The following is a 27305-nucleotide window of genomic DNA, read 5'->3' on the forward strand; positions in this document are numbered from 1 at the left end:
GGTTACCCCAGATTTGTTTGCCTTGTGTTTAGCTGGTTTTCGACTTGGTTGGCCTGGGATCCTGCTAATCAGGGCCCCAGGCAATCTGCTCTCTCTGTAAAATGGACTCCATGTGTTTTAGGTACATACCTAATTGGATATTGGGTCACCTTATGAGCCCCTGTATAGTGTACCATAGGTACCCAGGGCATAGGTGCATCCAAGGCCTACCAGGGGCTGCAGCATATCTTTTGCCACCCCTGACTGGCCATCCAAACTGACACAACTGGCTGATCACTCAGCTGGGGCAAGGTCGTGTAATCACCCCTTGCTTAGGTTTAGTATTCCTATATCTACCCTTATATCTAGACACATGTACACCTATAAGTCACTCATATGGCAGGCCTTAACAATCCTGGAGGCAGAGTGCTTGGTTTTATGTGAGAAGAGGCTCTAGAATGATCTGAGCCTGTCTGCAGCTTTCGGAACCATGTCCTTATAGCTGTTCTAGGATATTGCCATACCATATACTCTTAAGTGCATTATGAACTTCGCAGTTAAATGCTAACTTTGGTTTGGCTTTATCAAAACATGTCGTGTAAAGTGTCATACCCTTTGGAATACTACCCCCTCGCCAGTTCTGGCGACGGGGGTAGCATTCCACTCTACTAGAGGGAGAAGACATGTTGTTCCTACTAATCCCGGTTAAAGTTAACCAGAGTCTCGGCATCACAAAATGGATGCTGCTGCCACAGTCACAAGTCTGACCTCCTGCTACTGGGAGTCATTCCAGGGAGGGAGGCTTGGACAATAGGTTTCCTGTCTTGGGAGGTGCTAGCACCACCCCAGACAGGCCATAGTGTATTGGGGCAGGGAGGGCTGAATGAAATGAGACACTGCCTGGGGCACACAAGGTGTCCCATGCATAGTCCAGTTCAAACCGGTGCTGGGGCACTCCAGCCCCAGCTCTGGCTCAAAAATGGACAAAGGGAAAGGGGTGTAACCACCCCCTTCCTGGGTCCCACCCATAGGAGGGACCTAGCAGGTAATCCAGCCCCTAAATTTGGTATATAGGTAGGAGCTGAGTCCCAAGACTTTAGATTGTATCCTGACTGAAACTCTGAAATGAAACTCTGGACCTTCGATAATCTACTTTGCAAGAAGACGAAAAAAGAATCTCCCTTGTGGTCAAGGAGTGACCACCCTGCACAAGCAGGCACCATCAAGCGATCGACGGTTTGCTTTGTCGATGCTCCCGCCGGAGCCCGAGCACAGAGCCTGACAAGACCTGGACTTCTAGACTTCCAACCGCCCGATCCACAATCACAGCAGAGCTGAGACCCATGGAGGCGACGAGAGACGTGGGACCGGCCATCTTGGAAAGCCAGCGAATTGCTTTCCGTGCAACTTCTGAGGGACCCTCGAAGTTGTGCATTGGGGATTGAGAAGCCCGAGCACCAACTGCACCGAAGATCAGCCCTCCACACTCCACGAGGTCTGCGTGGGGCCCTTCTGCATTTTCCTGCTTGACGCGTCTGGCCGGTCACTTGCCCGTTGGCTAGTGGCTAGTGGCCTCCGTGACGACGAAACCTTTGATTTACAATGCTGGTCTGGTTGCTCCAGACTGGCCCCTGCTTCCCTGAAAAGGAGCAGCCCATCAGACCTTGTTAGTCTGATTAAGAAGCCATCTTCCTTTTCTGCATGGGTTGCCTTTGCCAAAGCTTATTGACTCCAATCCTGAAGCCGACACCGCCGACAGCGAGAGACTGCGTGGAACAGTGTGTATCCAGCGCCTGGTCATCGTCGACACCTCCTGGTCCACGTGGCTGCAGAGACAAGCTTCACGACATCACCTGATTGCTTCGCGACATCGCCTGGTTCCTTCCTGGTTCCATCGTGGTCACTGGCTAGTGACCCATACTCTGTCCCCTCTACTTTCAGGTACTCTTCATCCTCGATCCGCGCTTGGATCCAACCAGACACTCCTCTCCTGGTCGCCAGCAGCATCTTTCTCCAAGGCTCCATAGGAATCAGCGACGAAATCCGACACACTTTGACACCTATGCACCCGCTTCCTGTGGGTGAGGTAACGCGAGTATTTCGGTACTCCTGTGGGTATTGACTATCCTAGTGTGCAAGTTTCAAGTAGCTTTTCCCTAGTCCATCCGGAAGTGTCCTAAAAGAACTAGTTTCCAAATCTTTCGTTCCCATTCTAACTCTATGGTAACTCACGAGCGTGTAAAGACACTGCACACGCATCCCGTGGGCCTCCTGCTCCCTAACCTTTGGTAGTACAGCGTAGCCCCAGCGATTCTCCAGGCCCTAGGCCTATCCTTCGTTCGTGACGTGGTTCTTATATCACTATTTTAGTATATGGTTTGAAGTGCCCCTAGGGCATCACTGTATATTGTGCAACTTACTGTATGATAATTAAGTATCTTTATATGTGCTTGTGCCTCTGACCTCATAAAGAGTTCAGAGGATTCATTTAGTAATAAATACATATATATTTTATATATATCCTGTGTGGTGTCCTTTCATTTGGTATTAAAGGGATTGCATATGGTAAAACAGCTGGCTTCACATGCCCTCTTGAGTTTAGCCCAAGACTGCTTTGTCCATGCTACCACTAGGATAGCTGGTCTATAAGGTTGACTTTACAACCATCACGATAAGGGTTGTTTGGACTGATGCAAGGTGCTCACTAGAATAGTGAACATCATATACCAGGCCAACTTCTCACAAGTCATAGCTTGCAACTGTGCACATTTTCAAAAAGAGAACAAATTAAACATGTACGAATGAGACTAAAATCTTATCGAGGCATTATGAAAGGCGAAGGCTGGAACATGTTGGTGAGGTCTTTCAGAAACCTCATGACTACTGGTGATTTGAACCATAGATGGTTAGTACAGATGTTGGAGAAAGACCGACAAAGTGCCTGTAGCCCTTCACTGTACACATTGCACAACCCTGTTGAGCTAATGATATGGCTAAGAGTAACATATCCACTTCTTTGTGAAGTATCCACTTGTGGTTGGCGAGATGATGTCGCCTCAGGCTGTCAGCTAAAACATTAAGAGGTCTGGCCAGATGACCGACAACCAACCAGAGTTGATTTGCTTGCGTCCAGGACCAGAGCTTTATTGCTACTGGACAGAGAAAGTGTGGCTCTACTCTACCTTGTTGTACCACATTGTGCTTGTGTTGTCCTTCAAGATCTGGACTGAATGGCCACAAAGGCAATGCAGGAAGGCCTTGCGAATCAATTAAATCACCTGCAGCTATAGCAGATTGATAAACAACATCTGCCCCTCTGGAAACCAAAAGCCCTCCAGGGCCTCCATCCTAGGGTGTAAGCATTCATTGCCACTGGGGCCACTGCTGGCGGCTGTTGGAATAGCCTCCCTTGGGCCAGGTTTTCCTCCATCCTCCAACACATGAAGTCTGCTGCAGTGTCTAATAAGATTATCACAGAATGTGACAAATCTCTCCATGTTGGTACCACTGCCTGCAGAGGCACCATGGTAAGCCTCTTGTGCAAGCTTGTGAGTGACCTGCTGAGGAAAAAATGGCTTCTGTGGACTAATAAAGGTTAAAAAAAAATGTGCATGATGGCAATGTACAGGGTTAAATTTATGTCAAAAAGAAAGCTGGCCACAAACACCTCATCAATTTGTAAAATTGTTTATATAGTAAGTGGGTAAGGTAAACAACATATACATAGAGCTTAGAAGTTGAAATACTTATGTACAAAAAAAATAAATGAACAATAGTGAGAGGTGTCCCAGTGAAAAAATGTTTGGAATCTAAACTAATGGTGGCATATTATGTCTGAGAGAGAGAGAGAGAGAGAGAGAAAACTCTGTTTATTTAGACCATAGTCTTTAAACACAATAGGAACCCAGAATAATGGTGACAGTATACATTCTTTAACAAATAAATTACCAATAAAAACCCTTAGCAAAATGGCATCCACATACAGTCATAATTCATTATACACATTTATAGTTTCACCTAAAACTTTTATAGTTTCACCTAAAACTTTTTTATTAATGGGAAAAGACTAAAATAAGTTAAAATCAATGCCCCTCCTTCAGTTTCTCCCTTACGAAACCTTTTATGGCTTTCATATACTTTCCCAAGGCAATTGCAATATCAAGGTATGGCATTTCCATCAGTAATTATGTGACATTTATGCAAGGTTTCACTTTAGAACGTTTCGGTGACCATTGGAAATTCAGCAATGTATTGGACAACACTTTATACAATCATACGTGCTGGGTAATGGTTCGCCTTTGTTACCTGTCAGCTTGTGAGTAACCAGCAGAATGCCGGAAGATAGAGACCTTGAAGGTGTAAGACCAGCCAGAATGGCACTTATGCTCCATTCTGAAACATCAAAATCATAGCCTGAATATCCTTTATCCACTGAGGATGGGTAAAGAACAAGTTACCTACCTTCGGTACGCTTTTTCTGGTGGATGCTGTATCTGCCTGTGGATTCCTCACCTTGTGAATATCCCCCTTGCGTCAGCAACTTTCGAAATGTTTTCTTTGTAGCACGCCAGCGTGGACTACGTCATAGGAAAGCGGCATCGCGCGCGACTCCGTCTGACGTCACCGACCCCTAATTAGGCCTACGTCGGCGTGATGACATCAGTTCCGCCCTTTTTTCCGTGCCTTCGAGGCACAAGGACGGACCAATGACAGGAAATATACATATATACAATGTACACAGTACATACAAACCAAAATAGCACACAGTGCATAGCAAAGGTATCAAAACCTAAAATATATACAAATAAATATACAAATAAAACCAGGTATAGCAGAGTGGACGACGGGGAGGCGGGTGGGTCAGTGAGGAATCCACAGGCAGATACTGTATCTACCAGAAAAAGCATTACCGAAGGTAAGTAACTTGTTCTTCTGATAGATACATCTGCCCTCTGGATTCCTCACCTTGTGAATAGAGTCCCACAGCAGTCCCCACTCCCGGAGGAGGGAGTCCACTCTTCTACACCAGGAAATCGTGGAGGACAGAACGCGCGAAGTGGCCGTCCCTCCTCACTTCGGTATCCAAGCAGTAGTGCTTCGCGAAAGTGTGGAGGGAGGCCCAAGTCGCGGCTCTGCAAATATCCTCAACAGGTACACCTCTAGACAATGCAGAAGTAGCAGACCTTGCCCTGGTAGAATGAGCTCTTATACCCTCAGGAGGGTCCTTACCCGCCAGGGAGTAGCAAATCTTGATGCATAGCTGCCAAGGTTTCAGATTGCTTGTGTGTGACATTTTCATAATTTCAGTGCAATTATGAGTGACATTTAATGACTATGAGTGACACTTTCTCTCAAGCAAAATCCAGCAATGAAAAAGAGGGAAACATATAAATGTCAGAAATTACTACTGCTTAAGCAATGAGAAACTCTAAGATCATCTTAAAACTACTGCAAAGCACCAGCAATAGAAAGGAACTGGGACCCAGCTATATCATACAGTACGCAGGAGACCATAATGCCTTCAAATGAGTATATCTAACGCTCTTTCATGGACGGACTTAAACAGAATCATGTGCCTCCCTCAGCATGAACGGATCATATTGTGCTGAGAAGCCCCTTCATGAACCGAGGGAAACCACAATAGCAAATGCTGGGCAGAAGCTCTGCTGTCTCACGCAGGCTTCAGACCCGGAATGCATTGCAGGTGAAATCTATTGCTTCCTCAATAAAGTTTTAGAGGTGGGTGGTGGTGAAGCTTGAGCACAACTTATCCCACAATAAGAGAGACTGCTCACACATCATACAAACATTGTATGAACATCAGGCCCACTCTCCATTCTGTAAAGCTTATCTTAGACAGATCGATGTGTTAACATTATGGAAATGTGCCACATAAATTGTGGGAAAAGTCTTTCTAACAGAAATACCAATGTGGAAATGTTTGCAATTCTTGCGAAGAAGTAAGGTTTTCAAGAGACACAAAGGCTCCGAAAAAACCCTTTATAACTTCGCACAAACCTGCTTGGAACATTATCACGCATCCCTGAAAGCGTGCCTGCTTGAAACAGGGCAGCAGGCAGCTGGTCATCTTGCCCGCACGCTACCAGCGTTAATGTAAAGGATTAGAGACAGAAGTATACCTCCAACACATTACTTCTGCCCCCATCTCTCCCACCACCCATACATCCAAAATATGAATGGGCCTTAATTTCAGCTCAAGCGCAGTGAAACCCACAATACGCTCTGCAAAGTCCTCGTGCAGATTATGTGGCTGTGTTCCATGTGGGACACAGAATTAAATTATAGAAATACATTTTCGCACCAACCTTGTTTCTATTTCGGGTTGTTGGATGTATAGCTTTGTTCCTCCATGGTCAGCTTAAGGGGGCGGGGTGGAGCACATCTCAGCTCGAAAATTAGTGGAGGGTGGCGCCTTCATCCACCCAAGTCCACTCTTGTTGTACGTTTACCTAAATGGGGCTGGCAGTCGGGGTACATTACCAATGACGGCCGGTCATCGGTCAAATGTTTCCACCAGCAGAGGCTCCCCCTGGGCAAATATGGCGGAACACCAAATCTAAAAAGACCAATGGAAATGCAAGTATGGGAACAGAGTACCTGCCGAGCAAAAGCAACTAAGGCTTACGGTTTAGTCAAACCTTTCGTTGTTTATTGCTGTAATAATTCTTTCCACTGCTCAAGTGTTCACGCTCCAATTTAATGTCCAATAACAAGTCGTCCAAAGAATGAACAAAACTGTATTTATTTTAAGACTAATTTACGAAGTCCCAGATTTACGGTAGCTCGAGGCATCCGCCTGGAATGAGACAAGCTGCGAGGAAGGGGCTCAAATACCCTTGCCGCCCAAATCGCTTAACGGCCTCCTATCAAGGCTAGTCCTCGCTAGTTGCACCAGTCACGGCACTGCCAGCATGACATCACCCCTCTCATAGATGGGAGCTGGCGGGAGATCTAATAAGGAAGGCCGAGTCTCGGGGCCCATCGGTATGTAGTATTGCATGTTGGTAATAGCAGGGGCATTAATGGGGGGCCTCAGAGCAAGAGTCAGACCAGCCTCCCCCGCTCCCCCTGCCAGGCAACCAGAACGCCGGGAGAAAGCAGGCCAGGTCAAGCCACAACAGCTGGCCGATCGTAGCAGGCGCAGTGCTGCACGGAGGGAGGTATATCCTGAAGTGGCTGTAAACAGATAGCAGAGCCGCCTGCCTCTCCAGCCCTGGGACAGAGTACAGTGCGGTATAAGCTAGAGGAGAGTCAGCAGGGGGTGCGCACTCACCGGAGGTCCCGCGGCACCGGAGGCAGGGAAGATGCCAGAAGGAGTTGAAAGTGACCACGCGCTAAAGCGCTATCAATATAAAACAACAACGTGTTATCAGAAGAAGCAGCAGCAGAGTGAGAGATACCTCACTCAATCCAGACTCTCACTTACTTTCGAAATGCCGACCGCTGGCACGATTCAGCCTCTCAGGCCCAGCAGCGGCTGGAGTAGTGTGCTCTGGGCTCAGTGGCCTGCCGCGCTCCGTGGGGTTGCGGTCCGGAGTACTTGTACTACAGTGATAAGAGGTGGCCCGAGCCGATCGGTGGTGCGAGGTGCAGAAAACAGGGCTGTGAGCGCCTCGGCCGGCGCCATGATTATTTGCAGCGCCCCGGCCATAGCACCGCAAACTAGCCAGCCGAGCTGCCTTCTAGCTCGCGAAATAAACTCCCGGCGCGCGCTCTGGTAGCAGGATATGACGTCTCCTCCCAATGGCGTCATGCTGGTAGTAAGAACCGCGCGGATTGGATGCACAAGATACATTTTAGCAGTTGAATGAGCGCTACCAGCAAACTTAGCTCAGCTGCGAGGCCAAGCCTGCTGCAGGAGCATGGGGAAGCCAGACTCCGTTTTATCAGCGATTTTAGTGACAGCTGACACACAGCGTTATGCGTGACAATGCATTTCAGTGCGGTAATGCGGATTACCACACTGAAATGCGCTAGTGTCACGCCTGATGCGTGACACTTGGCAGGCCTGTTGATGCACAGGATTATCCACCTGGAAAGTGTGCGCTTGTGCACCGCTCTGCCCTTCCGACAGCCAGCAAAACCAACAAACAGCTGGTCGTCAATCCGAAAGTCTTTAGTTCTATCCAGATAAAAAGACACCGCCCTCTTAGGGTCCAGACGGTGCAGTCTCTCTTCCTCCTTAGAAGGGTGAGGGGGAGGAAAGAAGGTAGGAAGGGTAATGGACTGTCCTAGATGGAAAGGAGTTACCACCTTAGGCAGAAAAGCAGCCCTGGTCCTAAGAACCATTCGTTCAGCATGAATGGTCAGGAACGGGGGCTTAGAACTAAGAGCTTGAAGCTCACTCACCCTCCTTGCCGAGGTGATTGCTACTAAGAAGACCGTCTTGAAAGACAAAAGCCTCAAGGGACACTTGTGTAAGGGTTCAAAGGGAGAACCCATCAAGAAAGTCAAGACAAGATTCAAATCCCACTGAGGCACGATAAATGGAGAAGGAGGGAACTTATTATTAAGCCCCTTCAGAAACCTCAAAACCACTGGAGATTTAAAAAGAGACGGCTGATTCGGCAAGCAAAGAAATGCCGATAACGCCGAAAGATAACCTTTGATTGTAGCAACAGCAAATCCTTGCTGCGCCAAAGAGAGAGCAAACTGTAAAATATCAGATAAATGAGCCCTCAAAGGATCAACAGCCTTCTCCCTACACCAAACAACAAATTTAGACCATCTATACGAATAGATGGACTTGGTGGAGTCACGCCTGGCAGAAAGAATGACATCCACCACATCGTGAGGGAGAGAAAAAGAGTTCAGGTTGCCCCGTTCCATCTCCAGGCATGAAGGTGTAATGTCTGGAGGTGGGGTGTAGAACCTGACCCTCCACCCTTCTTGGCCAATCCAGGGCGACCAATATGACTTGGGCCCGGTCCTGGCGAATCTTCCTCAGAACCCGAGGAATCAAGGGAATGGGGGGAAACGCGTAAAGGAGTTGATTTCCCCAACTCAACTGAAACGCGTCCCCAAAGCTCCTTGCATCGGATACTGGAGACTGCAGAATGACAGGCAGTGAGCATTCTCGTGAGTGGCGAACAGGTCCACCCGAGGAGTTCCCCACATCTGAAAGATGTAACGAACAACCTCTGGATGGAGCCTCCACTCGTGGTCGGCAGAGAACTGCCGACTGAGAACGTCTGCACGAACGTTCAGAACCCCGGCCAGATGATTTGCCATCAGACAAATCTGATGGTCCTGAACCCAGGACCAGAGACGCAGAGCCTCTCTGCAGAGACACTGCGACCCCACTCCTCCCTGCTTGTTGATATACCACATCGCGGTCGTGTTGTCCGTCAGGACTTGAATCGACTGACCGCGAAGGGAAGGGAGGAAGGCCTTGAGCACCAAACGTATCGCCCGTAACTCTAGAAGGTTGATATGATTCAACCTTTCCTCTGGAGACCAAAGACCTTTGACCTTTGACCTCCAGATCCCCCAGATGAGCCCCCCACCCTAGAGTAGATGCATCCGTTATCACTGTGGCCACCGATGGAGGCAGCTGGAAAGGCTTTCCTTGAGAAAGATTGCTTTCCACACTCCACCAAGACAGATCCGCCGCAGTTTCTCTGGAGATCCTCACTGACTCCCTGAGATCTCCGTTGTGCTGATACCACTGCCTGCGGAGGCACCACTGGAGTGCCCTCATGTGCCAGCGTGCATGGTTGACCAACAGAATGCAAGAAGCCATCAGACCAAGCAGACGAAGGACCTTCAGGACTGGAACAACCGCTCCATTGAAAAATAAAGGAATCATTTACTGTATGTCGCGAATCCTTTGAGGAGGAGGGAATGCACGACACACAGTAGTGTCCAGTACCGCACCTACGAACAGGTTGTGCTGGGAGGGCACCAGGTGAGACTTGGGCACATTTATCGAAAAACCCAACCTGTGTAACAACTGAGTTGTCTCTTGCAAATGAAGGAGCACCTTCTCTGGCGACTCTGCTTTGATGAGCCAGTCATCCAGATACGGAAATACAGGAATTCCCGACCTTCTGAGATGTGCCGCCACCACTGCCATCACCTTGGTGAAAACTCGAGGCGCAGTAGTAAGTCCAAACGGAAGGACCGCAAACTGGTAGTGCTGCGATCCCACCGTAAAACGGAGATACTTTCTGTGCGACTTCAGAATGGGGATGTGAAAATACGCATCCTGCAAGTCGATCGACACCATCCAGTCTTCTTCAAACAGCGCTTGAAGAACCTGCGCAAGAGTGAGCATCTTGAACTTTTCTTGTTTCAGATACAAGTTCAAGATCCTGAGATCCAGGATTGGCCGAAGCCTGCCATCCTTCTTGGGGATCAGAAAATACCGGGAGTAGCATCCCTGACCCCTCTCCTGCTCCGGAACCACCTCTATCGCACCCTTTCTGAACAGTGCCAGGACTTCTTCCTGCAGGAGAAGCAGGTGGTCCTCCGAACAATAACCTTGGCAAGGAGGGTAATTGGGAGTGAATTCCTGGAAAGGAAGTGCATACACATTTTCTACGAGATTGAGAACCCAAAGATCTGATGTAACCGATTCCCAATCCCATAGAAAATGAGTAAGCCGACCCCCTACCGGACCCACATGATCCGGAATGGCGGATCTAGGGCTGCTTTGCTGTTGCAGGTGGGGGGTGGGTATTAGAGGAGGAAGTAGAGGAGGAAGAGGTTTGACGTCCACGTCCACGACCCTTCTGTCTACCTCTATAAGATTTGTATAGAGGGTTCTGTTGTTGCTGCTGTTGCTGGCCTTGTCTGAAGGGACGAAAGGAAGATCTGCCAAAACCCCTGAACTTCCTGGTGGCTGTACCTTTCGCCTGCAAGCCCAAAGATCTAGCCGTCGCTCGGCTATCTTTGAACCTTTCCAAAGCCGTATCCGCTTTCTTCCCAAAGAGACCAACCCCGTCAAAAGGTAAATACAAAAGAGTAGCCTGTACATCAGCGGAAATCTCTGAGGACTTTAACCAAGCAGCTCTTCTGGTAGCCACTGAAGAACCCATTACTCTAGCCACAGAGTCTGCAGTGTCCATGCCACTCTGAATAACTTGGCGGGCTGCTGCCTGAGTGTCCAGAACAACTTCATTAAAGTTTTTTCTGTCCTCCTCTGGAAGTTTAGCAGACAATTGTTTGACCGAGTCCATTAGGGCATGCACATATCTACCAAGCAAACAAGTAGCATTTGTTGATTTTAAAGCCATGCTACCTGAGGAGAAGACCTTCTTAGCGGCTTGATCCAATTTTCTGGAGTCTTTATCTCCAGGAACTTGGGGAAAAGAGCCTGCTGATCTATTCGCACAAGCAGCCTGAACCACCAGACTCTCCGGTGAAGGATGAGATGACAAGAACTCAGGATCTCCAGGAGCCACCCTATAACGTCTCGCCACCGATCTAGATACTGCAGGTGCAGACAAAGGCCTTTTCCAAACTTCCAGAATTGGCTCAGTCAGAGCTTCAGTGAAAGGTAGAGTTGGCTCAATGACAGAAGAAGGCGAACGTAAAACTTCTGTAAGAATATTAGATTTGAACTCAACCGTTGGTAAAGTTAAGTTTAGCAAATCAGCAGCTTTTCTAATTACCATATGGTATGGTACCACATCCTTGGAGGGTGCATCTGAAACAACAGGTAATCCCCATTCTGGAGAAAGTTCAAGACTGCTTGCAGAATGAAGATCTTCAAAATAATCCTCATGTTCCTGAAGTTCGCCTTCCTCCACTTCAGGTTCCATATACTCTTTCTCCTCCAATAGACGCTGGGCTCTACGTCTCGACTACTCCATACGGATCGAAGTCGACGGATCCGGTAACGACTCCGATGGAGTCGGAGCCGGCGTTGACCGAGGAGCTGGAACAACAGGAGGTAGAGAAACAGGAACCGGCGTCGAGCTTTGATCCAAATTTCGAGGTCGCTCCGGAGTCGGCGAAGCCGTGCGCGGAGTCGATGACCTCGGCGGCGCTGAACCGATCCAAGAAGGATATGGAGTCGGCATGAAAGGTAGAAAAGGCGCCGGTGCATAAGCTTGGGGGACACCCAAGTTAAAAGTGGGGTACATTGCCCTCGCATATACTCCATACATAGCATTTAGGAAATGCGATGGATCCTGACCAGGACCAGGAAAGGAAGGGTAAGAACCCATTGGTGGATTCGTAGGAGGCTGTACTGGATTCGGTTCCTCCTGATCCTTTCGACTTTCCGGTTCATCCTCCGGAGTCGGAGATTGAGGAACCCCCACGACCTCCTCATGTTCCGAAGACTGAACCGAAGCTAGATTCGGATCCAGTACCGGCTCCGGTGTATGTTCTCGAGATCGTACCGGAGTGGTACCACCAGCAGGAGACGAAGACACAAAGTCCTTGTGGTGTTTCCGAGAAGACTTCTTCTTAGAGTCCGAAGACCCCGAATGATGGTGAGAACTAGGCTTCTTCCTCTTATGCTTTCTCTTCGAGGAACTCGAAGCATGCCCAAAAGCTGACTTCGACGGCGACTCCGATCTGACCCTCGACCTTGACCGCGACCTCGATTGTGACTTTGATCGCGACCTCGATCGTGACTTCGATCTTGACTTCGGCCTTGATCTGGAATGTCTTGATCTTGATCTCGAAGATCTACCGGCTTCTTTATTTTTAATTTTGGCTAATAAGAGTTTAGCCTCTCGTTCACGTAGAGCCTTCGGATTCATTGTAGAACAGGATCGACAGCCCTTGACGTCATGATCCGATCCCAAACACCATAAGCAATCTTCGTGTGGATCGGTAATTGACATCATCCGGGCACACAAGCCACACTGTTTGAATCCTGTTTTCTTTGACGACATCCTCGACGAAAACCAGAACCAGTAACAGACAAAAAGTAACAAAGTCTCTATCTGTAACTATAGAAGATCCCTGAAACCGTTAGCGTCGACGAGGCGGAAAAAAGGGAACTGATGTCATCACGCCAACGCAGGCCTAATAAAGGGTCGGTGACGTCAGACGGAGTCGCACGCGATGCCGCGTTCCTATGACGTCGTCCACGCCGGCGTGCTACAAAGAAAAAATTCCGAACGTTGCTGACGCAAGGGGGATATTCACAAGGTGAGGAATCCACAAGGCAGATGTATCTATCAGAAGACAAGATTCAATGCTGTGTCCAGTACTGCCACTATAAACAGGATGCACTATGAGGTCACAAGAGGCTTGTTGATGGAAACGCCTATATAGAACAGCCAAGATGCTGTCACTTGCAGTCGGCACACTATCTATGGAAATGCTAGAATTCTTGAGCGTCAGAGATGGCAGAAACCATGCCATCACCAATGTGAAGACAAGTGGAGCGGAAGGCAAACCAAATGAAACAACTGCAAATTGGTAATGCACTGAACCTAATACAGTGAAATGTTAAAACGTCTTGTATGACCACAGAATTGGTATGTGAAAATACATGTCCTGCATGTTGACAAACATCATCTAGTCTTTGGCTTCCAGCATGAGCAACACTTGTGACAGGGACAACATCTTGAACTTTTCCTTTCGCAGGAACCAGTTCAGATCCTGGGATCTAGGCTCGGAAGGAGACCACAGGCCTTCCTCAGAACTAAGAAGTAGCACCCTTTGGCCTGTTCCTCCTCTGACATGAATTCCACCATCCCAGCCTGTAATAAGATCGCTAACTCCTGCTGAAGGATGGGAAGATGGTATGCAAGAGGGGTGGATGTAGAGCAGGAATGGATGGAGAGAGATGTTGAAACCCTTTCCATCTAAAAGATTTATTGGTTCGAGGTTGTGGTCCTCAAGGCCTATGGAAAAGAGGATAGCCGTACTGCAACCAGAGACCTGTGCTTAGATAAGAGGGCTCTAGGGCAGGTTTTCTCCAGTGGCAGTAGAAGAAGAGAAGGAAGTGACAGGTTGGAGAGTCAAAGAAGTGCCCTACCTTTGCTACAGCCTCTAAATTGCTCAAACAGTAGATTGTGTTGCTGGTAATGTTGGGAGCTCTGTGCTTGTTGTTTGCCCCAAAAGGAGTATGGTCTTGAAAAGGCCTGACATTTCTTGTACTGCTAGTAGTAGCGCTGTTGTGTCTGTAATCCAAGCAACCTGGCAGTGCGCCTTGCTATCCTGGGCCTTGCTATGCTTACAACTCTTTAGAGCAGTATCACCTTTCGCACCAAAGAGGCATGACCCACTCAAAAGGAATATCTATCAAAGTGGATTGTACATCCTTTGAGAATCCTGAGTTTCTAAGCCAGGCATGGCGACAAAGGTAAATATATGTCCACGTGGCTCTGTCATATAGGTTGTACCTTTCCGGTAAAACTGTATGTTGGTTGGACAACATAAACGTCAGGATTGTGCCCGATTGATTCCGTGCATACTCTCAGGATATGTTGGACTGGAGTCCTGCTAGCTTAAAGTGCAACCATAAGTACCCCAAGGAGGGTAAGAAATGGATTATGCAATCTCAGAATATGACAACCCCTACTCCCCTAGGAATCATGGTAACTGATCCAGAACCCTTTCACTCAGTCACTTGGGCATACCCACAGAATACACAAGAAATGCACAAATAATCCAGGTGAAGCCTATATCCACAAGTGCCATAATACATGTGTTGTTACGATACCAATTGGGGGGATCTTCCTTTTGTAACTGTTGAAACTAAAGATTTGAAAAAAAAAGTAAAAAAAAAAAAAAGAAATGCACAAATAGGCATTTCAATATTTATTGAACCATTGTGATTCTTGTATTGAAGACATGCTGCAATGATTAATAGACAGAAGCAGATGAAAGTAATTAGCATTACGAGAACAGTGAAAAGGATAAACAATTTTACAATTGTGCTAAAGCAGGGTGTGTACATATATGCTAGCATATAAGTACTGGGTACATTGTTTCCTGCTATTCACTCCCTAATCTATTGCCCTAGGCCGGGTGATCTGTCAATTCCATTAGTGGATAATCTAACTCCCCATTACCTGAGGGTAAGTGCATGCAGGTCCCCGTCTCAGTCACGAGTTGGACATTCCTCCTCCAGAGGGAAAACAGAAATCAACTGGGCTGAGATTTATGTCAAGCAGAGGCCTTGCGGTGGCAGCAGAATGCTCCTCTCCCGAAACCCAGAAATGTTTGTGTATTTAAAATAAACAGCACTCATGCTTCTGTACCAAAGCCTCAGCCAAGCTGACATTGTTTATCCCCTGGTGATAGCTATGTCGCCTCACAGATGATCAACAAGCAACAACATTTGCACAATATATGTTTAGGCTTGTACTAAATGTTCAAGGGATTTGGATAGTGTGCCTATGAAGTTGAAATGTAAGCAATGTAGTTTCAGAGAAACTAATCCTGCACAGTCACGCAAGCAAATGTATGTCAAAAGTCGTCATGTTACGAAAAGAAGGCAACTTAAACAAGCATTTGCAGTGCAATAGGTCACACATTACTGAAGGTTTGAGCTATTGGCATTGCAAATAATAATGCAACGCCAAAAGTTCAAACTTTCAACTATGGGAGACCTATTGCATTGCAAATGCTTGTTTAACATGGAGACTGGTGTTTACAAACTCCTCTCACTTTGCAGTCAGAATAAGAAAAGTAAAGTGAAATATAAGACAATCTCTATGAAGTGTGAAAGGATATGCCGTAGGGCGTTTTGTTTACAGGACACATAAGGGAAGGTAAATGCCTGTACATAAACTGTACAAATATAGCAGTTATGGAAGCAAAAAAGAAATAATTTTTTGTAAATTTGGAAGTGTGTTAGAAACCAAGGTTTTAATCAAATCAAAACACACCAAGACATTTTACTTGGTGATGCACAAAAGATAAATATTCACTGAAACCTGATTTCCACACATTATCATTTGTGTGCAATATAGTTTTATCCATAATACTGTATGCCTGTGCAAAACACTGACCATCTCAATGGATTACGGTGCTGTCTGAAAAGGACAGTGTGCTATCACATGACGCTTAAGAAACATTGAAAAAACATCCTCCTCATGTCCATTAAAACCAGGTGGGTCACAAATGTTTGTTCTACTAAAAAGTGGGATGTGATTCTAAAACATTTGGGAAGCTTCGCTTAGGAGTATTTTTATGCCTCTAAATGTGTTAACTTTTTTGGTGAACAGCACCCAAAAGCAGATCATTATACATGGTATACTTCACTATTACAACAGCTGTGTTGAACTACATAAAAGGAGTTTAATATACTGACCAGGTGGATGTAACCTGTACCTTGTCATATACTTTAACACCAACAAATGACTAACGAAGAAAACGAAACCCAGGAATGAAACATCAGTAAGTAGTCAAAAAACAGCTTAGTTAAACTAACTTTCATTCATTCAAAGTAGTTGACTGGTGTTAGAAGACTAAACACAATATTCAATGCTAATGCTGTAACTAAGCAATCCTATTTAGGTTTCAAGGTGTAAGTAACTCTTGCTGAATTGGAGGTAATCATTTGTGCAATTGCTTATTTTAAATGGTACACTGTTGCACACATTTCCAAAGTTTAGTACTTTACCCTGGTTAGGCATGACTAGCTCAACTAGCTTGTGGAATGCTGGTTATTTTTTTATTTACAAACTAGAACCAAGGGTAGTATCAGCTAAATTCCAAACAGTAGTTCAAGAGCTAAAGTGACAAACTGTAAACCAAGTAATGTCAAGAAAAATGAAACAAGGAAAAGAACTGTGCGAAGAGGGGAAAAAACGTATACTAACATAATATTAAAACGACCATGTACATAAATATTTACAAAGATAATATTTAATATAAATTCAATGTAAAACAAACAAAAATCACAATAGGAATGAAGAGGGCGCTCAGATATTAACCCTGACAATAACAAAATTATAAACATTGACAAGTGTAAATGAAACAAACAGTAGCAGAGAGAAAACATACAAATACATCAATAGACTCAATACACAATATAACAAAAGTGTCCTCTCTTAATTAGACCACGTTATTTAGACAGCGTTGCGACCCATGATTGCTTTAAGGGTCATCATCAGGACAGAAGACTTCAAGAGTTAAAAGCGACCACTTTATATTTTTTAAAAATGAAATATGTACATGGATTTACAAAGTCAATGAAATATTTTTTCTTTTTTTGCTCAGCACCGAATATGTGACAAAGGATCATGAGAAAGTGAAAATAAAGGTAGAAAATAGAACAAAACAAAGAATCTAAAACAATTCCAGAAAAAATAAAAAGGTTAGAACAGAACCTCATACACAGGTATTCCACAGTGTATGACAATTTAAGAAAAGAAACTGGTGAAGTAAAAGAAAAGATGGAATGAAAAAGGAAACTAAATAGTCACCTCGATACATTGCCTTTATGCACACCAGAAGGCGGCGTCGCTCATTCTGTGTGTTGCCAAATTGCCAGAATTCAAAGGGCACTCCTATAACTATAAAACATACAATTAAAGACTGCTATACCAATTAATAAAGTTAATGATAAAAATAAAGAATCATAAAGAAATCCACATACCTGTAGGTATGTCAACCCGGAATCCCACTGGATTGCTGGTATTAAAAGTAAAATTAACCAGGCTCAGGTTGCCAAGTTTTTGGAAGAGAGATTCAGGGTGTGAGTGTACCCCTCAGTCGGGTCACAACATCACAGGCAGGATTTTTAATTAAATTACTGAAATAAGAAGTGACAAAAAAAATGACACGAGGTCCAGAAAAACAATAAAAAAATTAATAAGTTAATAGCACCCCATAATTTAAGTCAATAGCGTTGTTCAACAAACTAAGTTAGAACCAACGTTCCATACAAAACATCGACAATTAAGCTGATGTATGGAAATTTCCAACTGGCACAGGCCCACAGTGCAAAAGAGGAAAAAACGCCACAAAGAATCATCATGGATCCCGTTACATAAACATTACGAACCCAGCTTGATATTAAATATCTCAAACTGCAGATAGTGCCAGCAGTGGTCAGGTTACTGAGCAAAATGCACAAGTTACTACTTGTGTAACAATATATCTGTAAGAGACATTAGTTAGTGATAGATTCCTTACCTTAGAATATCCCCAGGCGTCAGACTTCGCCGTCATTAGCGCCAGAATGACGTTGTCGGAGTACTTAGACGCTGCCCTCACACGCTGACGCCAGTTCTGATACACAGCTTTTCCGCGCCAGATACGCAGAGCCATGATAGAACCAACACTGGTGCCATGAAACTAGGGTACTGAAAGGGGATGACCTTAAATCTAGATATCGGTTCGCAGAACGGGGAGGATGGGTGGGTCGGTAAGGAATCTATCACTAACTAATGTCTCTTACAGATATATCGTTACACAAGTAGTAACTTGTGCATCTGAAAGAGACACGTTAGTGATATATTCCTTACCTTAGAATAGATACCCCAGCAATACCAACCCCGGTGGTGGGTCTGCGAACCAATAAGCACACCAGAAAGTCCTGGAGGATGGAAAGGCCAAAGAAGCCATCCCTCCGGACTTGGCTGTCCAGGCAGTAGTGTCTCGCAAACATGTGCAGCGAGGCCCACGTAGCTGCCTGACAAATGTCCTGCAAGGACACTCCTCGGCCCAGGGAAGTCGTAGTCACCGTGGAATGAGCCCTCAGCCCAACAGGGGGTTCCTTCTTAGCCAAGGAGTAACACGCCTGGATGCACAAGATGATCCACCGAGAGATGGTCCGCTTGTGCACCGCCCGTGCACCGCCCGTCCCTTCTTAGCACCCACGTAACCAACAAAGAGTTGGTCATCCACCCGGAACTGGCGGGTGCGATCCAGATAGTAAGAGAGCGCACGTTTTGGGTCCAGACGGTGGAGCCTCTCTTCCTCTTTCGAGGGATGCGGAGGCGGAAAGAAGGTGGGCAAGGTGATGACTGCCCGATATGGAAGGCCGTGACAACCTTGGGCAGGAAAGAGGGTCTCGTCCGCACACAACCTTCTCCGGATGGAGAGAGAGGAAAGGAGGTGTGGAAGAAAGAGCCTGGAGCTCACTCACTCTCCTGGCAGAGGTGATGGCAACCAGGAAAGCAGTCTTCAAAGTAAGAAGATGGAGAGGACAGTTATGGAGCGGCTCAAAGGGAGCACACATTAGGTAAGTAAGTACAAGGTTCAAGTCCCACTGGGGCATCACGAAAGGAATAGGAGGAAACCTGTGTGTGATACCCTTCAAAGACCTATTTACAATTGGGGACTTGAACAAAGATGGCTGATCAGGTAGCCTTAAGAAGGCGGAAAGGGCAAAAAGGTAGCCCTTGATAGTGCCCAGAGCAGAGGCCGGCTGGGCAAGAGAAAGAAGGAAGAGGAGAACCTCAGAAAGGGGGGCAGAGAGTGGATCCACAGCCTTTGCTGTGCACCATGCCACAAATCTGTTCCACCTGCAGGCGTATAAGATCCCTGACTATGGTTGCCCCCAACTTTTTGCCTGGTGTTTTGCTGGTTTTCTGACTTAGTTGACCTGGGGCCCTGCTATTCAGGACCCCAGGCCTACTGCTCTCTCTGTAAAATGGATTCCATGTACCTTAGGTACATATCTAATTGGATACTGAGTCACCTTATCAGTCCCTGTACAGTGTACCTTAGGTACCCAGGGCATAGGTGTACCCAGGGCCTACCAGGGGCTGCAGCATGTATTATGCCACCCCTGGCTGGCCATCTAAATCTGACACAACTGGCTGCACGACAGCTGGGGCAAGGTGGTGTAATCACCCTTTGCTTTAGATATAGTATACCTATATCTAACCCTAAAATGGACACCTGTATTCCTATCAGTCACTCCTATGGCAGGCCTTAACAATCCTGAAGGCAGAGTGCTTGGAATAATGTGAAATGGTGCTCTGGCATGAGCTGAGCCCGTTTGCAGCTTGCGGAACCAAGTCCTAATAGCTGTTCCATGATAACGCATACCATATACTCTTAAGTGCATTATAATCCTCGCGGTTATATGCCAACTCTGGTATCGCTTTATCAAAACATGTCGAGTAAGGTGTCATACGAATTGGAATACTAACCCCTCGCCAATTCTGGCAACGGGGTTAGCATTCCACCCTTCTAGAGGGACACGACATGTATGTAGCTGTAACCCCGGTTAAAGTTAACTCAAGCCTCAGCTCCACAAAATGGATGCTGCCACCGAGACACAAGTCTGCCCTCCTGCTGCTGGGAGTCCTTCCAGCAATGGAGGCCTGGACAAAGGGTTTCCTGTCAGGGGCGGTGCCAGCACCATCCCAGACAGGGTTTTGTGTATCCCAGGTAGGCAGGGCTTTAGAGGAAGGTGACTGCAAGTGGCACCCCGGTGCTCACTGTGCATAGGCCGGCTTGAACCAGTTCCAGGGGCACTCCAGCCCCTGATCTGGGGAAAAGCCCGCCAAAGGAGAGGGGTGTAACCACCCCCCTCCTAGTCCCACCCATAGGGCAGGACTTAGTCGCATGCCAGCCCCCTTTCCCAGGATAAAGGTAGGAGCAGGCCCCCTTCCAAATTAGATCATCTTTGAATCCTGAACCGACTTTCCACGAAAGGAACTCAAGACTCTTCTCAAGATTTCTCCCTTGTGACTAAGGAGTAGTCACCCTGCAGCAGCAGGCACCACCCAAGCATCGCGGTCTGCTGTAAGTCTCTCCTCCGGATCAAGACTGCCCAGCTCGACGAGAACCGGCTTCCCTGGCACCTCTGACCTCTACCTGCATCATCAGCCCAGCTGAGATTCGTGGGTGTGACGAGACCACGAGGGACCGGCCATCTTGAAGACTGCACGACGCTTGTCCAGCACGACCACCGAGTGACCCTCGCCTAAGTGCTTTGGGGTCCGAGAAGCCCCAACCCTGAGCAGCTCCAGCACCGAAGTCCAGCCCCCTTGCCTCCACGAGATCTGCGTGGGGCCCGTCTGCTCTTTGCTGCTCACCGCGTTGTCCAGGTCACTTGCCCGCTGGCTAGTGGCCCTTCTGACGATGAACCACGACGACAACACCGCTGGTCTGGTTGCTCCAGACTGACCCTTGCTCCCCTCCAACAGAGGAGCACCCTGGACCCTCCTGGTCCACTCCAGACGCCATTTTAAGTCCACCGCGTGGGCTTGCATTTGCCAAGAGTTGTTGCCCCAATCCTGGGTCCAGCGACGTCGACAGCAGATACCACCGTGGGACAGCTCGCCCCTCCATCCTGGTCGCCGACAACGCCTCCTGGTCCGAGAGACTGCAGAGCCCAGCGTCGCCCACTCACCTGGTCGAGGTGACTTCGTCCGGTCGCATCCTGGTGCCCACCTAATCACTGGCTAGTGATTCAGAACTTGGTCCCCTCTGCTTACAGGTACCCATCTTCATCGATCCAGGCTTGGATCACCACGAACTTCTTCACTGGTCGCCTGCCAGCAACTTCCTTCTTCAGGCTCCATAGACTGCAACGATGATCTCCGACGTCTTTTCAGCCCTATGCAGCCGCAGCCCCTGGGCTAGGTAACCTGAGCATTTCGGTGCTCCAGCATAGTTTAACTATCTAAGTGCCAGGATCCTTTGTCGTTTCAGCTCTACCTAGTCGGGTTCGCCCGAGAACACTAACTTTGCTTTTACTAGCCTCCATAGACTTTTTCCCGCCTTACGCGTGAGAGTTCCCACTCTGCACGCGACGTCCCTAGGCCTCCTGCTTGTAATCTAAAGGTTCAGTAGTCCAGTCCTAGCAATCCTAAAGCCTATGAGAATAGTTACTTACCTGCTAGTAATTCGCATTCCACTTTTGTAGTATATGGTAGTCTTGTTATAAATAAATATACTTTATTTTTCATAACAACTTGTGTGGTGTCCTTTCACTTGGTGTTCAAGGGGTAAATGTGATGGTAAAACAGCTGGCTTAACACGCCCTCTAGAGTTTAGCCTAAAGACTGCACGTGTCCATGCAACTAGGATAGCTGGTCTATCAGGTTGACTTACAACCAAACATCAATAAGGGTTGTTTGGACTGATACAGAGTGTTCACTAGAATAGTGAACATTATATATCAGGCCAACTTCTCACAACGCCTGGCTGCCAGAATGACATTACAGACTTCAGGAGGCAAGTCAAATGGCCTCAACTGTTGCCGCTCAATCTCCAAGCTTGTAGGTGGAGACTGGACAGGCTCGGGTGGAGGACCGTCCCCTGCTGCTTTGACAGAAGGTCCTCCTGAAGAGGCAGACGAATCCGGGGATCGACAGACATGCTGAGTAGCTCTGGGTACCAATATCTTCATGCCCAGTCCGGAGCCACAAGGATAACCTAGGCCCGGTCGCACCTGATCTTCCTCAGCACTCTGGGCAGAAGTGGTATAGGCGGAAAGGCGTACAATAGACCGCAACTCCACTCGCGATGAAAAGCGTCTCCGAGCGAGTGCCGCCTTGGAAATTCCAACGCGCAGAACTGATGACATTGCGCGTTCTCTTCTGTGGCGAATAGATCTAACCAAGGCTCTCCCCACTGCTGAAAGAGACCTTGCGCCACTTCCGAGTTCAGACGCCATTCGTGATCCATCATGCACCGACGGCTGAGTTCGTCCGGCCTGACGTTCAGAGAACCTGCCAGGTGTTGAACCACCAGGGTCACGCCCTGATGTTCCAGCCACTGCCAGAGGCGCAGAGCCTCTTGGCATAGGGTCCACGACCCCACCCCGCCCTGTTTGTTGCAGTACCACATGGCGGTGGTGTTGTCCGTGAACACCTGCGCTACACTCCCCCTGACAGAGGGGAGGAATGCCTTCAGTGCAAGTCGGATCGCCCGCAGCTCCAGAATTTGATGTGGAGCTGGGACTCAGCCGGAGACCAGAGGCCTCTGATCTCCGCCTCTCCCATGTGGCCCCCCCAGCCCTGGAGGGACGCGTCTGTCACAACTATGTGCTCCGGTTGGGGTAGGGAGAGGGATCTGCCACTGACCCAATCACGGTCTGTGACCCAACACCACAACTGTCTTGCATTGCCCTCCGAGATCAAGACATGGTCGGACAATTTGCCCTGATGCTGGGCCCACTGAAACTTCAGGTCCCACTTCAGAGCCCGCATCCGCCACCAGGCGTGATGCACCAGAAGGATGCAGGAGGCCATCAGCCCCAGAAGCCGCAGCGTCAACCTGACCGAGACTCGGGATAAAGGCTGAAAGATCGGAATCATAGCCTGAATATCCCGAACCCGCTGTTCGGGAAGATAAACCCGAAACTGCACCGAGTCTAGAACCGCTCTGATGAAGAGGAGCTTCTGAGAAGGACACAGGTGTGACTTCGGCACATTGATGGAGAACCCCAGCCGGTGCAGTAGATCGGCCGTAGTCTGGAGGTGGCTGACGACTGTCTGGGGCGAGCCCGCCTTTAACAACCAGTCGTCGAGGTAGGGGAAGACTGACACCCCTAACCTGCACAAATGAGCTGCGACCACCGCCATCACTTTCGTGAACACCCGTGGGGCGCTGGTAAGGCCGAAGGGGAGCACGGTAAACTGAAAGTGCTCGTGGCCTACCGTGAACCGCAGGTAACGCCGGTTGGCCGCAGGATGGGGATGTGAAAATAAGCGTCCTGCAAGTCCAACGCCACCATGCAGTCTCCGGGGTCCAGGGCAGCTAAGACCTGAACCAAAGTCAGCATCTTGAGTTTCTCCTTCCGGAGGAAGCCGTTAAACGTTCCGTAGGTCCAAGATAGGGCGTAGGCCCCCTTTGCCCTTCTTGGGTACCAGAAAGTAGTGGGAGTAACAACCACACCCTACTTCCGGCCCAAGAACGCGCTCAATGGCCCCCTTGGCCAAGAGGGCCGTAACTTTCTATTGCAGAAGCTGCAAGTGATCCCCCGACACGCGGTGGAATTGCGGTGGCATGGCTGGAGGGGTCGTCTCGAAGGGGAGGGAGTAGCCCCTTCGGACGATTTGCAGCACCCACCTGTCCAACGTGACAGTGCGCCAGTGGAAGAGGTGATGGTGAACCCTGCCCCCTACTGGCGTCACATGGGCCTGAAAGCACGGACTAGGAGGGTTTTGAGGCAGGTGCTGCAGGGGACGGTGTGGACTAGCCTCGCCGTTGTCCCCGACCGCCGCCATGCCGGTTTCCACGACCACCACTGCGCTGTGTAGCAGTCTGCGGTGCGTGGCTGGCAGCACGTGTGGGAGCGCCCCTTCCTTGGCCACGAAAGGAGCGAAAGGCACCCATTTGCTGGCGTGGGGCAGAGAGGCCCATGGACTTGACCGTAGCCCTAGAGTCCTTAAAACGCTCAAGCGCATGGTCTGCCTTGTCGCCAAATAGGCGACGGCCATCAAACGGCATGTCCAGGAGTGTGGCCTGGACATCGGCCGAAAAGTTGGCGGACCTCAACCAGGCGTGGCATCGAACTGCCATCATCGTTGCCATCGCTCTGCCCAGTGAGTCCGTGGTATCCAGCCCACACCGGATGGAACAGCGCGCTGCATCTCGACCCTCCGCCAGGGCTTGGGCGAGTTTAGCCCGGGCCTCCTCCGGACATTGTGGCAGCACGTCCGCGACTGTGTCCCACAGGGTGTGGGTGTAGCGGCCCAAGAGGCTTGCGGTATTGACTGACCGCAGTCCCAAGCTCAGGGACGAGAACGCTTTCTTTCTGAATTGTTCTTACCTCTTGGATTCCCGATCGGGCGGAGCCGTCGGGAATGTGGTTTGGGAGGTGGAGGTCAGGATGACCAGGCTCTCGGGGGTGGGATGGGTGGACAAAAAGCAAGGGTCGCCCGGGGCCGGGCGGTAGCGTCTGGCCACGTTCCTATCCACAGGCTGACCTGTAGCGTGCTTGGACCAAGTACCCACAAGAACGTCACACAGGGCCTCATTAAATGGCAGCAGAGGCTCAGTGGAGCATGCCTGCGGTTTAAGGACCTCAGTGAGGAGGTTAGTCCTCACGGCCGCGACGGGGAGCGTCAGGCCCAAGGCCTTGGCTGCCCGCGTCAACACTACACTGTAGGCAGCCCCCTCCTCCGTAGCCACGGTGGGAGGGGAGACAAATCCAGTGTCTGGCGAAGTGTCAATTCCACTGGCCTCCCCAAGCTCATATGTCCAGTCCTGTTGAGACTGGCACTACTGTGCCAGAGGGTCCATAGACCCCTTTCAATCACCCTCGTCATCCATCTACTGTAGAGATTCTGTAAGGCTTTTAGTCAGTTATAGCACTGGGTGCACTGCCTGTTTATGCGCACAAAAGTATAAGGTACAAGATTTCTCAGGTGCAAATCGGCGAGTGGGAAGGCCTTAAAACCACTCAGATTGAGTAGATAAACTACCAATTTCCTGACTGACTGGGTTGCCGATGCACTCAAATCACAGTATACAGATTGTTATGTAACAATACAACATATAGTATAGAACACAGAATGACAGAAGTCTTTAACAGAAACTCCAGTGGAAGGGTAAATCGTGGAGTCTTTTAATGGAGTATACAGCCAGGCTGGCACCCGACGGCGTCGGACCTGAAGCACCCGACCCGCTAGGCCCTCCAACCGGGACTGTTGGGCCCGGAGGCGCCACGGAACCCAGCGGAGCAGGGAGGGACCTCATGGCCATGAGGTACCGCTCGACCTCCTCTGGCGTCGCACCGTGCCCAGGGACCGGAAGGTGTGGGGCAGGTGGCGACGTCCGCGACTCCGTCTGAGCCGCATGGGTGGGGTCACCTGAACCCCCGGCCACGTCGTGCGAGCGTCGGGGTGGGTCGGGAGACCGATGACGTCTCTCCGACCTCTCATGCCTCTTACCTGAGGAGGAACCTGAAGACCGATGCCGACTCCCGGAGCTACGAGCGCTCTGACCCCGTGACCTGTCCCTCGACCTCCTGTGGGACCGGGACTTGGAGCGGCGCGGGGCCGACTACTGAAGCTCCAGTCGCTTGCGGGACCGCTCCCGCCTAGCCTTGGACGTCAGGGCCCGGCAGTCTGAGCAGGTGTGGTCCTCGTGGTCGAGGCCTAGACACTGAAGGCACCGGCGATGGGGGTCGGTAACCGACATGAGTCGGTTGCATTTGGAACAGGGTTTGAAAGATCAAAAAGTTTAGTCAAAAAATGACTAAGGGGTAGAGCTTCTCCGGATCTGCTATAGCTGGCGCAAAAAAAAGAAGAACTGACGTCAGCGCGCGAGGGCGGCGTCTAAGTACTCCGACGATGTCATTCCGGCACTAACGACGCCGACGACGGACGTGGAGCCGCGGACGACGCCTGCCGGCGCGCAGGGGTATTGCTACGAAAAAATTTCCGGATCCAGTCTGACGCCTGGGGATATTCTAAGGTAAGGAATCTATCACTAACATGTCTCTTTCAGATGTAAAGAACAACATGAATAGAACCCGTTACATGGAGATTACCAACCTGATTTCAAAGTGACAAAAGTAGTCAGGTCACTAAACAAAATGAACAAATTCTTAATGGTCAAATGATACGAACACGGCAGTTAGTTAAAGACAGGCCTAACAAGAGACTCCTCCTGGTCCAGTGACTGTACCCACTGATTTTAATATTGAGTTATTGACCATTTCACTTACAAGGAATTCTTTAGAATTTGACGGTGTGTTTATTTGCAAATTAGGGTACATCTATGGAGGCTTCTTATGCCCTCAACTTTGCCATCTTGTAGGGAGATAATTTTGAACAAAAACACATGTACAATCAGGCTAATAATCCTTATTTTCTAGACGTGCGCCATTGGCGCCGTTATATCGACAACATCTTTTTTATTTGGACTGGAGATGAACAAGTTACTGACCTTCGGTAACGCTTTTTCTGGTAGATACCGTATCTGCCTGTGGATTCCTCACCTTGTGAATATCCCCTTGCGTCAGCAACATTTGGAATTTTTTTCTTTGTAGCACGCCGGCATGGACGACGTCATAGGAACGCGGCATCGCGCGCGACTCCGTCTGACGTCACCGACCCCTTATTAGGCCAACGTCGGCATGATGACATCAGTTCCGCCCTTTTTTCCATGCCTTCGAGGCACACGGACAGACCAGTGACAGGAAATATACATATATACAATGTACACAGTACATACAAACCAAAATAGCACACAGTGCATAGCAAAGGTATCAAAACCTAAAATATATACAAATACATATACAAATAAAACCAGGTATAGCAGAGTGGATGACGGGGAGGCGGGTGGGTCAGTGAGGAATCCACAGGCAGATACTGTATCTACCAGAAAAAGCGTTACCAAAGGTAAGTAACTTGTTCTTCTGATAGATACATCTGCCTTGTGGATTCCTCACCTTGTGAATAGAGTCCCACAGAAGTCCCCACTCCCGGAGGAGGGAGTCCACTCTGCTACACCAGGAAATCTTGGAG

The 27305-nt window shown here is 48.7% G+C and overlaps 1 protein-coding gene across 11 annotated transcripts in view; it reads right to left on the reverse strand.

Moving 5' to 3' along the window:
- Positions 1-27305, reverse strand: part of LOC144781519 (uncharacterized) — a 2047367-nt gene that overhangs the window by 433695 nt on the left and 1586367 nt on the right. The window contains exons 35-36 of one of the 11 annotated variants that reach the window (XR_013601004.1): positions 17519-17674; positions 17346-17435 (exon numbers count right to left, since the gene is read on the reverse strand). The exons of the other annotated variants lie outside the window; for them this stretch is intronic. The gene's annotated coding sequence lies outside the window, so the exon portion shown is untranslated. The remainder of the gene's footprint in view (positions 1-17345; positions 17436-17518; positions 17675-27305) is intronic. 11 annotated transcript variants of the gene reach the window in all.

This window comes from Lissotriton helveticus, chromosome 9, assembly GCF_964261635.1.
Source record: "Lissotriton helveticus chromosome 9, aLisHel1.1, whole genome shotgun sequence".
In the NCBI taxonomy this organism is placed as follows: Eukaryota; Metazoa; Chordata; class Amphibia; order Caudata; family Salamandridae; genus Lissotriton; species Lissotriton helveticus.